The sequence below is a fragment of the Penaeus japonicus genome, unplaced genomic scaffold, assembly GCF_977035675.1.
Source record: "Penaeus japonicus unplaced genomic scaffold, GWHDUDI00000001_assembly GWHDUDI00000016, whole genome shotgun sequence".
Lineage (NCBI taxonomy): Eukaryota > Metazoa > Arthropoda > Malacostraca > Decapoda > Penaeidae > Penaeus > Penaeus japonicus.
In genome coordinates this window covers 8,731,416-8,741,415 of record NW_028234418.1, presented here as the reverse complement: position 1 = coordinate 8,741,415, position 10,000 = coordinate 8,731,416, and positions in this window count along the sequence as shown.

The window sequence follows — 10,000 nt, the reverse complement described above, 5'->3', positions numbered from 1 at the left end:
GAAGTTGTCCTTGGGAGTGGGGGTCAAAGGGGTGGGATGTGGGGAAGGGGGAAGGGGGCGGATGGCTTCGTCCTTGGAAGTGTTAGAGGTATTGGTTGGGGGGGGGGGAGGGGTGGCTGAAGTCTTTCTTGAAGGTGTTGGAAATGGGGAGGGGAGGGGAGGGAAAATGTGTGTGTGTATGTGTATGTGGGGGGGGGGGGCTTACAGAAGTCATCCTAAGAGACGTTGGAGAGGAGACGGTGGGTAGGGGGGAGAAAGAAAAGTGGGGTCACGTCACAGAAGTCATCCTAAAAGGCATCGGAGAGGAGAGGAGGGGGGTGAGGGGGAGGGGGAGGGGAGGGGGAAGGGGAGGAAGGAGGGGTGTTGGAGAAGGAGGAGGGGGGTCTATCATTATATCGGACATGGCATCCCTTTTATGTAATCATCCCTCGAGACGCAAAGGGAATTTGTCAATCCCGCGAGGGAGTGTGGGCGGAGGGAGGGGAGAGGCGAGGGAGAGGGCGAGGGGACGAGGAGGGCGAGGGGCGAAGGACGAGAATGAGGCGCAAAGGGGATTGTGTGCTGGTAGGTTTGTTTTTTTCCCTCCGACGCGGCGCTGAATTACCAGATCACGAGGTCAATCCCGTTGATGGCCGCGTGGAGATGAGACACGGCAGAAGCAGTCAGTGTCCGTAGATTGGTGTATTACATAGCCTTAATGAGCGAGAAGGGCGGGACACGGAGATTTAGGTGTGGAGTATCTTTATGTGTTTGCTTGCTTGTTTCCACGTTTATATATTTCTGCTTATCTCTATCCCTCTTCTGGTTTTCTTAATATCTCTCTGTCTTTCTTTCTCTCTCTCTCTCTCTCTCTCTCTCTCTCTCTCTCTCTTCTTCTCCCATTCTCCCTCCCTCCCCCTCATCTCGCGCTCCTCTCGCTCCTCCCTGTTCCTCGCTCCCTGCTCCCCTTCCCCGCCTCGCCGCCGCCGGCCCTCGCCCTCCCTCCTTCCTCCCATCTCGCCCTCCGCTCAAGCGCTAACTCTCGCTTCTCTCTCGCGCGCGTCTTCTCCGCTCTCGCTCCGCGCGTCTCGGCTCTCACCCCCCCCCTACTCCTCTTTCTCTTTTCTCTCTCTCTCGCTCTCTCTCTTTTCCTTTCCCTCACTCTCCACGCTGCTTTTTTTCCTCCCTCCCTTCCCTCCCGCCATCGCGCTCTCTCCCTCACGCAACGGCTCCCCCCACCTTCTCCCCCCCGTGTACTGTCTCTCGCGTCTCTAATTTTACAACACTTTTAATCAATAGCATGGGATTGTAGGGGTGTAGGAGGAGTGAAGGAGCCAATCGGATCAGACTTCATACGGATGACGAGTAATAGGAAGAAGGGTGTGTGTGTGTGTGTGTGTGTGTGTGTGAGGAAGAGAAGAGGGAGAAGAGAGGATGAGAAGAGTAGAAGTGAGAGAGAGAGAGAGAGAGAGAGAGAGAGAGAGAGAGAGAGAGAGAGAGAGAGAGAGAGAGAGTGAGAGAAAGGGAGGAGGGCAGGAGAGGTAGGGTGTGGTGGGTTGATTAGTTGAGTGAGTCCCTGAGTGGGTTGAAAGGGAGGGGGGGGGGGGGTTATACGATTGTTGAGTCAATGATTTAGTTGAGGACTGAAGGTTTTATGAGTTAGCGGGTCGATTAGTTTGGTTGAGGAAAGATAAATGAGTTGATGAGTTGGACGAGGATGATTGATGAATTGATTGTAAGGATATAGATGGGTTGAGGAATTGATGATTTGGTCGCATTAAAAAGATAGAGGTTGGTGGGATAGAGCTGATAATCAATAGGCTAAATAATCAATTGAGGAAGTCCTGATAAAGCGATGAATCAAAGGAAATAATAAGATTAGAGGCATATTAACTAATTATGGAAGGGATTGGACGAGTTGACGATTTGACGACTAAAAAATTTACTATCCGAATTGATGATCGGAAATTGATATCAAAATGCAACGATTTAGACAAACAATCCTACGGTTTATCGCGATTTGCAGATAAGGTGATAAGGGAAGGGAAAGTGTAGTGGCACAAGGCGATGCCACGTCCCATGCCTCCTAATGCCACGTCGCATGAGTCCGTACGAGCCCTGGACAGTTGGGTACCCTTACCCTCTCCCCCTACCTAAACGACGGACCTAACGATTGTCGGGCCCACCTCAACTCGGCGATGAGTACGGGGGGTTCCTGACCGCTCGCTCTCCTCTGGGTAGCACGACACACAACACACTTCCTTTCCTTGATGGTAGACGCCGGTTGCAGCCTGAGCTTGGGGGGGCCGCTGTGTGTGGTTGGTTTGGTGGTTGTTGTTATGGTGTTTGTCGGTGGATTGTTGGGGGACACGGTCGCCATGTATCCCCCCCGCCCGCCTGACGTGTGTCGTATGGTGGGGGAGCCTGACGCCTCTCCTCCACAAGGTTATGTACCTGCCCCGGTTAGACCCGTCAGGGTCGTGACTCGTAAAACCTCGGCGTTTTTGGTGCTCCCCTCTCCCGCCGGCGGTAAGCATAGCAAAACACTGAAGGCCTTTCCCGTACTTGTATAGTGCCGTGTAACGTCCCGTATATTGTCCCAAGTATAGTGTTTCGTCGGTCGGGTTTTAGTGTATTGACCGTGTGTTGTGTCGGTCCCTGATAACTGTGTTTCATGTTGTGTTTTTTTTTTTTTTTCCGTGTTTCGTTGTCATGTTTAAAGTAATTTGTATTGTTTTATGGTTCAATGTAATGGTGTGTTGGGATTATGTTTAACGTAATTCGCGTTTTGTTTTGTTTCGTTTATGTAGTTTAGTTGTTTCGTTGTTTTGGTTTTAATGTAATTTGAGGTCGGTTCTGTTTTGTTTTACGTAGTTTTAGTTTTGTTAACGTGTTTGGAATTGTATTGTGATTGTTTTTAGTTAATGAATTAATTGGAATGAAGGGCGGTGTTTCTTAATAAATAAAAAAAAAAAAACCCTAAATAAACTGATGCTAACAAACAAAGCCTCCGAGACCACCTACCAAACTAATATTAAAAAGTTATTCGGGATAATATCCGTGGTGGCAGCGGACGACCCCAGGGTAAAGTTTGTGGAGAAACCGCTGAGTGACGAGAGTCGCTTACGCTACAGTAGTGAAAGAGTGGTGCCGACGCGGTGGGATCTAAGTAGGCCTTGATGTTCACTTACCTCGAGCCCTTGAGTAGCATCAGTCAGTCATACGCCTTCTTGTATGTGGGGATAATACGGACTAGTAGTTAGGTTTAGGTTTTGTGATTATGTACCATTATTTTATTCACAAACGATTAACGACGCGCTTTCTCGTTTCTTCGGGCCCCCCCCCTCCTCCCCGCCCATTCCGTCCCCTCCCTCCTTCCCTCCCCCCTTCCCCCCGGTCCTCGTTTCTGTCTCCTTTCTTTCCTTTCTTCTTCGGTCTGCGTGTTTGCTTCGGCGTTTTCTTCTTGTCTTCGTTTGCTTTCTGCCTGTTGCTGCTGTTTCTCTTCTTTCGTTGCTGGCGTTGCGGGTCCCGTCTGATTTGTGTTCACGCCGGGGTTAAAGAGAGCGTCGTTCTCGGCTTGTCTTTCTTCTCTACAGTAGTCCCGATCGCGCTCTATCCATCCTGCTACTGACCTACTACTGTTACGTTACGACTACTCGAGTTAGTAATCTCTTACGTGTTGTTTGCTAGTTGACACTATGTAAATGTTCGTTCAACAACCCCACCTCCACACACATTCAACACATCATTCACCAAACACACCCACACACCACCAACAAAAATCACACAAATACTCAACAAACCACCGCACTCACTGAGTATAGTAAACAACACCCACACGTTTTAAAACTGAGCATGATTTTGTCCGTGACTTCTAAGTGCGCTGTGTGTTATTTCCGTATTTTTGTATTAACCTGAGACCCTGATTCGTTATCGGTAACGCAATCGTTCCCGGGGTTGTCGCGATAGCGAGTGTCTTGCTAATCGTAAGTTACGTGGGCATTGCCAGCTGATGTTTTGGTTTGTTTTTTTTCACTTCCGCACGTTGACTCGCACGAACGGTGCGTTGCCATTCACGAGAACCGAGGAAGTAAGGGCGTAGGTGTAACTTGTGTTTCCCGTTTATTTCATTCATTCAGGCTGTTTACGATAAACTATTGGTATGTTGAATGTGGGTATAACATGTTGTTGCGTAGCGATAAGGCAGACAACAACGACAAATGACGGTGTCGCCCGAGTGAATCTGAGCCCCTGAGGTGGTAGGTGGTGTAGGTGTGGGAGCTGTCAGGAGAGTGAGATTTGCCGACGATGGCAACACGTAGATATGTCTGTGCCAGGTGCAGGTGTGTATTGGATGCGCGAAGGCGCGTGAGAGGTTATAGTGCACACAACAGCAGTAACCCCAAACCGCAGGTCACCGCCAGGCGGTTTTATTCCGAACTTTCCATGGCTTAAAAAAAAGAAAGATCATTATTGGTTTCCCGAATATTTAATGTCTCTGTCCTTTTGCAGAAAGTATGTGCAAAAAATGTTTTGGTCCGACGTGGCCGAGGTAGACGTAAAGCAGTGCTAAGGGGGGAGACGTGCCCCTCCTTTCGCCGCCGCACCGCTCGCACGCAACCTTTCGAGAGGGTCTCCGTCGACCTTGTTGAGCTTCCGATAATATGCACAAGTAACTACGGTGACAGATACGTAATGGGACCGGTTATAGATGAACTCACGAGGTTTGTTCAGGTTGGTACCACTGCCAGCCAAGGATGCATCATTACCGATTTGCGGACGCTTTGATTAGTAACTTTCACAACCCTTTTTGGTCCGCCAGTACTTTAACATCCGATAATGGGACCGAGTTTACTAGCGAGTATGTTCGGGAGGTCTCGTAGCTTAAATGGAACTAAGACTAGACTCCTACTACTCCTTAACCCGGTCAAATGGGATGGTGGAAAGGTGTAAACCGTGTTGTCAGGATTGCTTAGCAGGCCTTAAGTGAAGATTCACCGACACTTGGAAATGGAGTTAGAATCCGTGCGTCTTGGTTAAACACGGCTTTTTCCACAGGATCAGTTAACCAACAGCCTTGTACCTTTGATGGTAGGGATGGTACTTTTTCGGTCGGTATGACAAACAACACTCGAGATGGGGAGATTGGAAGACGGACAGTTGATTGCTCGATGTCGCGATTCGCAGTTACGGTACGCAATAGAGTAACGGAGAAAATAAGGAGGGTTATGACGAGGACCAGGGCGATCCTGACCTGATGAAGGCTCTTGGTATTACGCAGGGAGACACAGGTCAAAGTGGTGCGGGTTTAGGTCAGATGGTAGGGCGTTCGTATATCAAGAAGCGTTGGTCCAGTTTTTAATATTTTAGAGATGTCTTTAAATATAAACAGAAAAGGGTAACGCAATCAAATAATACCTTTCTTTAGCCGATGAACTGCATTGATTATGCTGAAGGTGTAGATGAGCCACACAGTGAAGCTGAGCCTGATCCAGCGATCTATTAATGTATTGTTGTGGCCTAGTAAGGTACCTGAAGCTTTGCAGGACATCGGTTTAGGTAGCTAGTTTTTTTTTTGTCGTTTTATATTTTTCATATTTTTTAGCACATTTTGTTTTGTCATCATATTTTTGTGTATTGTTTTTATGTATGTATTTATTGTTTATTATCAATGTTATTTTCCAATGTTTGTGTGTTGATGTATGTTGCCGTATTACACCGTTATGCATGTAGCTTGTGCTGGAATTTTTTAACGCTTACGGTCGTGTTGTGATGAAATGGGAGTAAAGGACTTGCATGAACGTGAGTAGGGAGGTTTGTGCATGGCCTAATGTGAATTTTCAGAGGTTCTGAAGGATGATGTCGATGTTCGTGCATGGGTTGTTCAGCTTTCATTCTTTGCTGACGAAATGGAGTTTCCACGTTCGTCTTCCCTTTTTCTCGTATGTGTGTGCGCACGATGTCGATTCGCTCGTTCGGTGAGGCATGCGGGAGCGCAGGAGCAGGTCGTCGTGGCTGGGCCGTCTTGCAGTTGCTAGGGCGTGTGGGATGCCCCGGTACAGCCCAAGATCACGTCGGCGGAGGTGGGTTGCGGCAAGGGGGCCGGCTAGCCGTAGGAAGGGGGGTTGAAGTGGCACAAGGCGATGCACGTCCCATGCTCCTAATGCCCCGTCGCATGAGTCCGTCCGGGCCCTGGCCAGTTGTTACTTCCCCCCCTAAACGCCCCTAACGGCTGTCGCCACCCCAACCCCGGCGATGAGGTACGGGGGGGGGGGGGATCCTGACGCTCGCTCTCTCTGGGTAGCCACGACACACAACACACTTCCTGTGGTAGACGCCGGTTGCAGCCTGAGCTTGGGGGCCGCTGTGTTTTTCGGTGGATTTTGGGGACACGTCGCCATGTATCCCGCCTGACGTGTGTCGTATGGTGGAGCCTGACGCCTCTCCTCCACAAGGTTATGTACCTGCCCTTTTCGTGACTCGTAAAACCTCGGCGTTTTGTGCTCCCGCGGTAAGCATAGCAACACTCCGTACTTGTATAGTGCCCGTGTAACGTCCCGTATATTGTCCCAAGTATAGTGTTTCGTGTTTTAGTGTATTGACCGTGTGTTGTCCCATGTACAGTGTTTCATGTTGTGTTTTTCCGTGTTTCGTTTCATGTTTAATGTAATTTGTATTGTTTTATGTTCAATGTAATTTGTGTTTTATGTTTAACGTAATTCGCGTTTTGTTTTGTTTCGTTTATGTAGTTTAGTTGTTTCGTGTTTTGTTTTAATGTAATTTGAGTTCTGTTCTGTTTTACGTAGTTTTAGTTTTGTTACGTGTTTAATTGTATTTATTGTTTTAGTTAATGAATTAATTAATGAAGGCGTGTTTCTTTTAAACCCTAAATAACTGATGCTACACAAAGCCTCCGAGACACCTACCAAACTAATATTAAAAGTTATTCGGGATAATATCCCGTGGTGGCAGCGACTACCCCAGGGTAAAGTTTGTGAGAACCGCTGAGTGACGAGAGTCGCTACGCTACAGGTGAAAGAGTGGTGCCGACGCGGTGGGATCTAAGTAGCCTTGATGTTCACTTACTCGAGCCCTTGAGTAGCATCAGTCACGCCTTCTTGTATGTGTAAAACGGACTATAGTTAGGTTTAGGTTTTTATGTACCATTATTTTATTCACATACGCGCTTTCTCGTTTCTTCGTCCCGTCCTGATTTGTGTTCACGCCGGTAAAGAGCGTCGTTCGCTTGTCAGCCCGATCGCGCTCTCCTGCTACTCGAGTTACGTAACCTCTTACGTGTAGTTTGCTAGTTGACACTATGAAATGTTCGTTCACCGCACTCGTTGAGTATAGTAAACACACGTTTGTTAACTGAGCATGATTTTGTCCGTGACCCTCATTGCCTGTGTGTATTTCCGTATTTTGTATTACCTGATTTGTTATCGGTAACGCAACGTTCCGTGTCGCGATAGCGAGTGTCTTGCTAACATAAGTACGTGCATTGCCAGCTGATTTTTTTTTTCACTTCGCACGTTAACTCACGAACGGTGCGTTGCCTTCACGAGAACCGAGGAAGTGCGTAGGTGTAACTTGTGTTCCGTTTCATTTCATTCATTCGTGTTTACTTAAACTATTTTTGAAGTGGGTTAACATGTTGTTGCGTAGCGATAAGGCAGACCAACCAACGACAAATGACGGTGTCGCCCCGAGTGAATCTGACGCCCCTGAGGTGGTAGGTGGTGTAGGTGTGGGAGCTGTCAGGAGAGTGAGATTTGCCGACGATCACGTAGATATGTCTGTGCCAGGTGCAGGTGTATTGGATGCGCGAGAGAGTTATAGTGCACAACAGCAGTACCGCAGGTCACCCAGGCGTATTCCGAACTTTCCATCGGCTTAAAGATCATTATTGGTTTCCTAATTCTCTGTCCTTTTGCAGAAAGTATGTGCAAAGTTGTCCGACGTGCCAGAGACGTAAAGCAGTGCTAAGGGGACGTGCCCCTCTCGCCGCCGCACCGCTCGCAACGCAACCTTTCGAGAGGGTCTCCGTCGACCTTGTTGAGCTTCCGCCTGCACGTAACGGTGACAGATACGTAATGACGGTTATAGATGAACTCACGAGGTTTGTTCAGTTGGTACCACTGCCAGCCAAGGATGCTCATACCGTTGCGGACGCTTTGATTAGTAACTTCACAACCCTTTTTGGTCCGCCAGTCACTTTAACATCCGATAATTTAAATAAAAAATTTTGGGGGGGGTGGGGGGGGGGGGGGGGGACCGAGGGTGGGGTTTTACTAGCGAGTATTTTCGGGAGGTCTGTAGCTTAATGGGAACTAAGACTAGGTATACTACTCCCTATAACCCCGCGTCAAATGGGATGGTGGAAAGGTGTAACCGTGTTGTCAAGGATTGCTTAGCAGCCTTATGTGAAGATTCACCCGACACTTGGAACACTAGAGTAGAATACGTGCGTCTTGCGTTAAACACGGCTTTCCACAGATCAGTTAACAACCAGCCATTGTACCTTCTGACTGGTAGGGATTGTGCTTTTCCGGTCGGTATGACAAACCACCACACTCGTGATGGGGAGATTGGAAGACGGCAGCTTGATTTGCTCGCTGCTCGCGATTCCGCAGTTACCGGTACGCAAAGAGTAAGGGAAGAAAATATGGAGGGTGTAGACCGCAGGACCAGGGCGATCCCTGAACTGACTGAAGGCATCTTGGTATTACGCAGGAGACCACCAGGTCAAAGTGGTGCGGGTTTAGCGTCCAGATGGCTAGGGCCGTTACGTATAATCAAGAAAGTTGGTCCAGTTTCTTATATTTTAAGAGATGTCATTAAATTAACAGAACACAGGGTACACCGCAATCAAATAATACCTTTCCGTATAGACGATGAACTGCAATTGATTATGCCTGAAGGTGTAGATGAGCCCACACCAGATGAAGCTGAGCCTGATCCAGACGATCCTATTAATGTTTTGTTGCTCGGCCTTGTAAGGTCACCTGAAGCTTTGCAGACATCGGTTTAGCTAGCTAGTTTTGTTATTTGTCCGTTTATATTTTCTCATTTTTTTAGCACCTTTTGTTTTGCTCATCTTATTTTCTGTGTATGTTTTATGTATGTATATATGTTTATATTCAATGTTATTTTCCAATGTTTGTGTTTGCATGTATGTTGCACGTACTCTACACCAGTTATGCATGTTGCTTGTGCTGTGAACTTTTAACGCTTACTGTCGTGCTTGTTGATTGAAAAGGGAGTAACAGGACTGCATGAACGTGAGGTAGAGCACGGGTTTGGTGCATGACCTAATGCCTGAAATTTTCCCCCAGAGGTTCCTGAAGGAGGATGTCCAGATGTTTCGTGCATGGTTGTTCCAGCTTTCCTTCATTTGCTGACGAAATGGCAGTTTCCACGTACTCGTCCTTCCCCTTTGTTCTCCGTATGTGTGTGCGCCACCGATGTCCGCTTCGCTCCGTTCCCGGTGATGCATGCTGTAGCCGCCAGAGCAGCCTCGTCGTGGCTGGGCCGTCTGCAGGTGCTAGGGCGTGGGCCACAAGACTCCACGTCGGCCCCGGAGGTGGTTGCGGCAAGCCGGGGCGGCTAGCCGTCTGGAAGGGGGCGGTTGTAGTGGCACAAGGCGATGCCACGTCCCATGCCTCCTAATGCCACGTCGCATGAGTCCGTACGAGCCCTGGACAGTTGTTACCTCCCCTCCTAAACGACCCTAACGATTGTCGCCACCTCAACCTCGGCGATGAGGTACGGGGGGTTCCTGACGCTCGCTCTCTCTGGGTAGCCACGACACACAACACACTTCCTGTGGTAGACGCCGGTTGCAGCCTGAGCTTGGGGGCCGCTGTGTTTTTCGGTGGATTTTGGGGACACGTCGCCATGTATCCCGCCTGACGTGTGTCGTATGGTGGAGCCTGACGCCTCTCCTCCACAAGGTTATGTACCTGCCCTTTTCGTGACTCGTAAAACCTCGGCGTTTTGTGCTCCCGCGGTAAGCATAGCA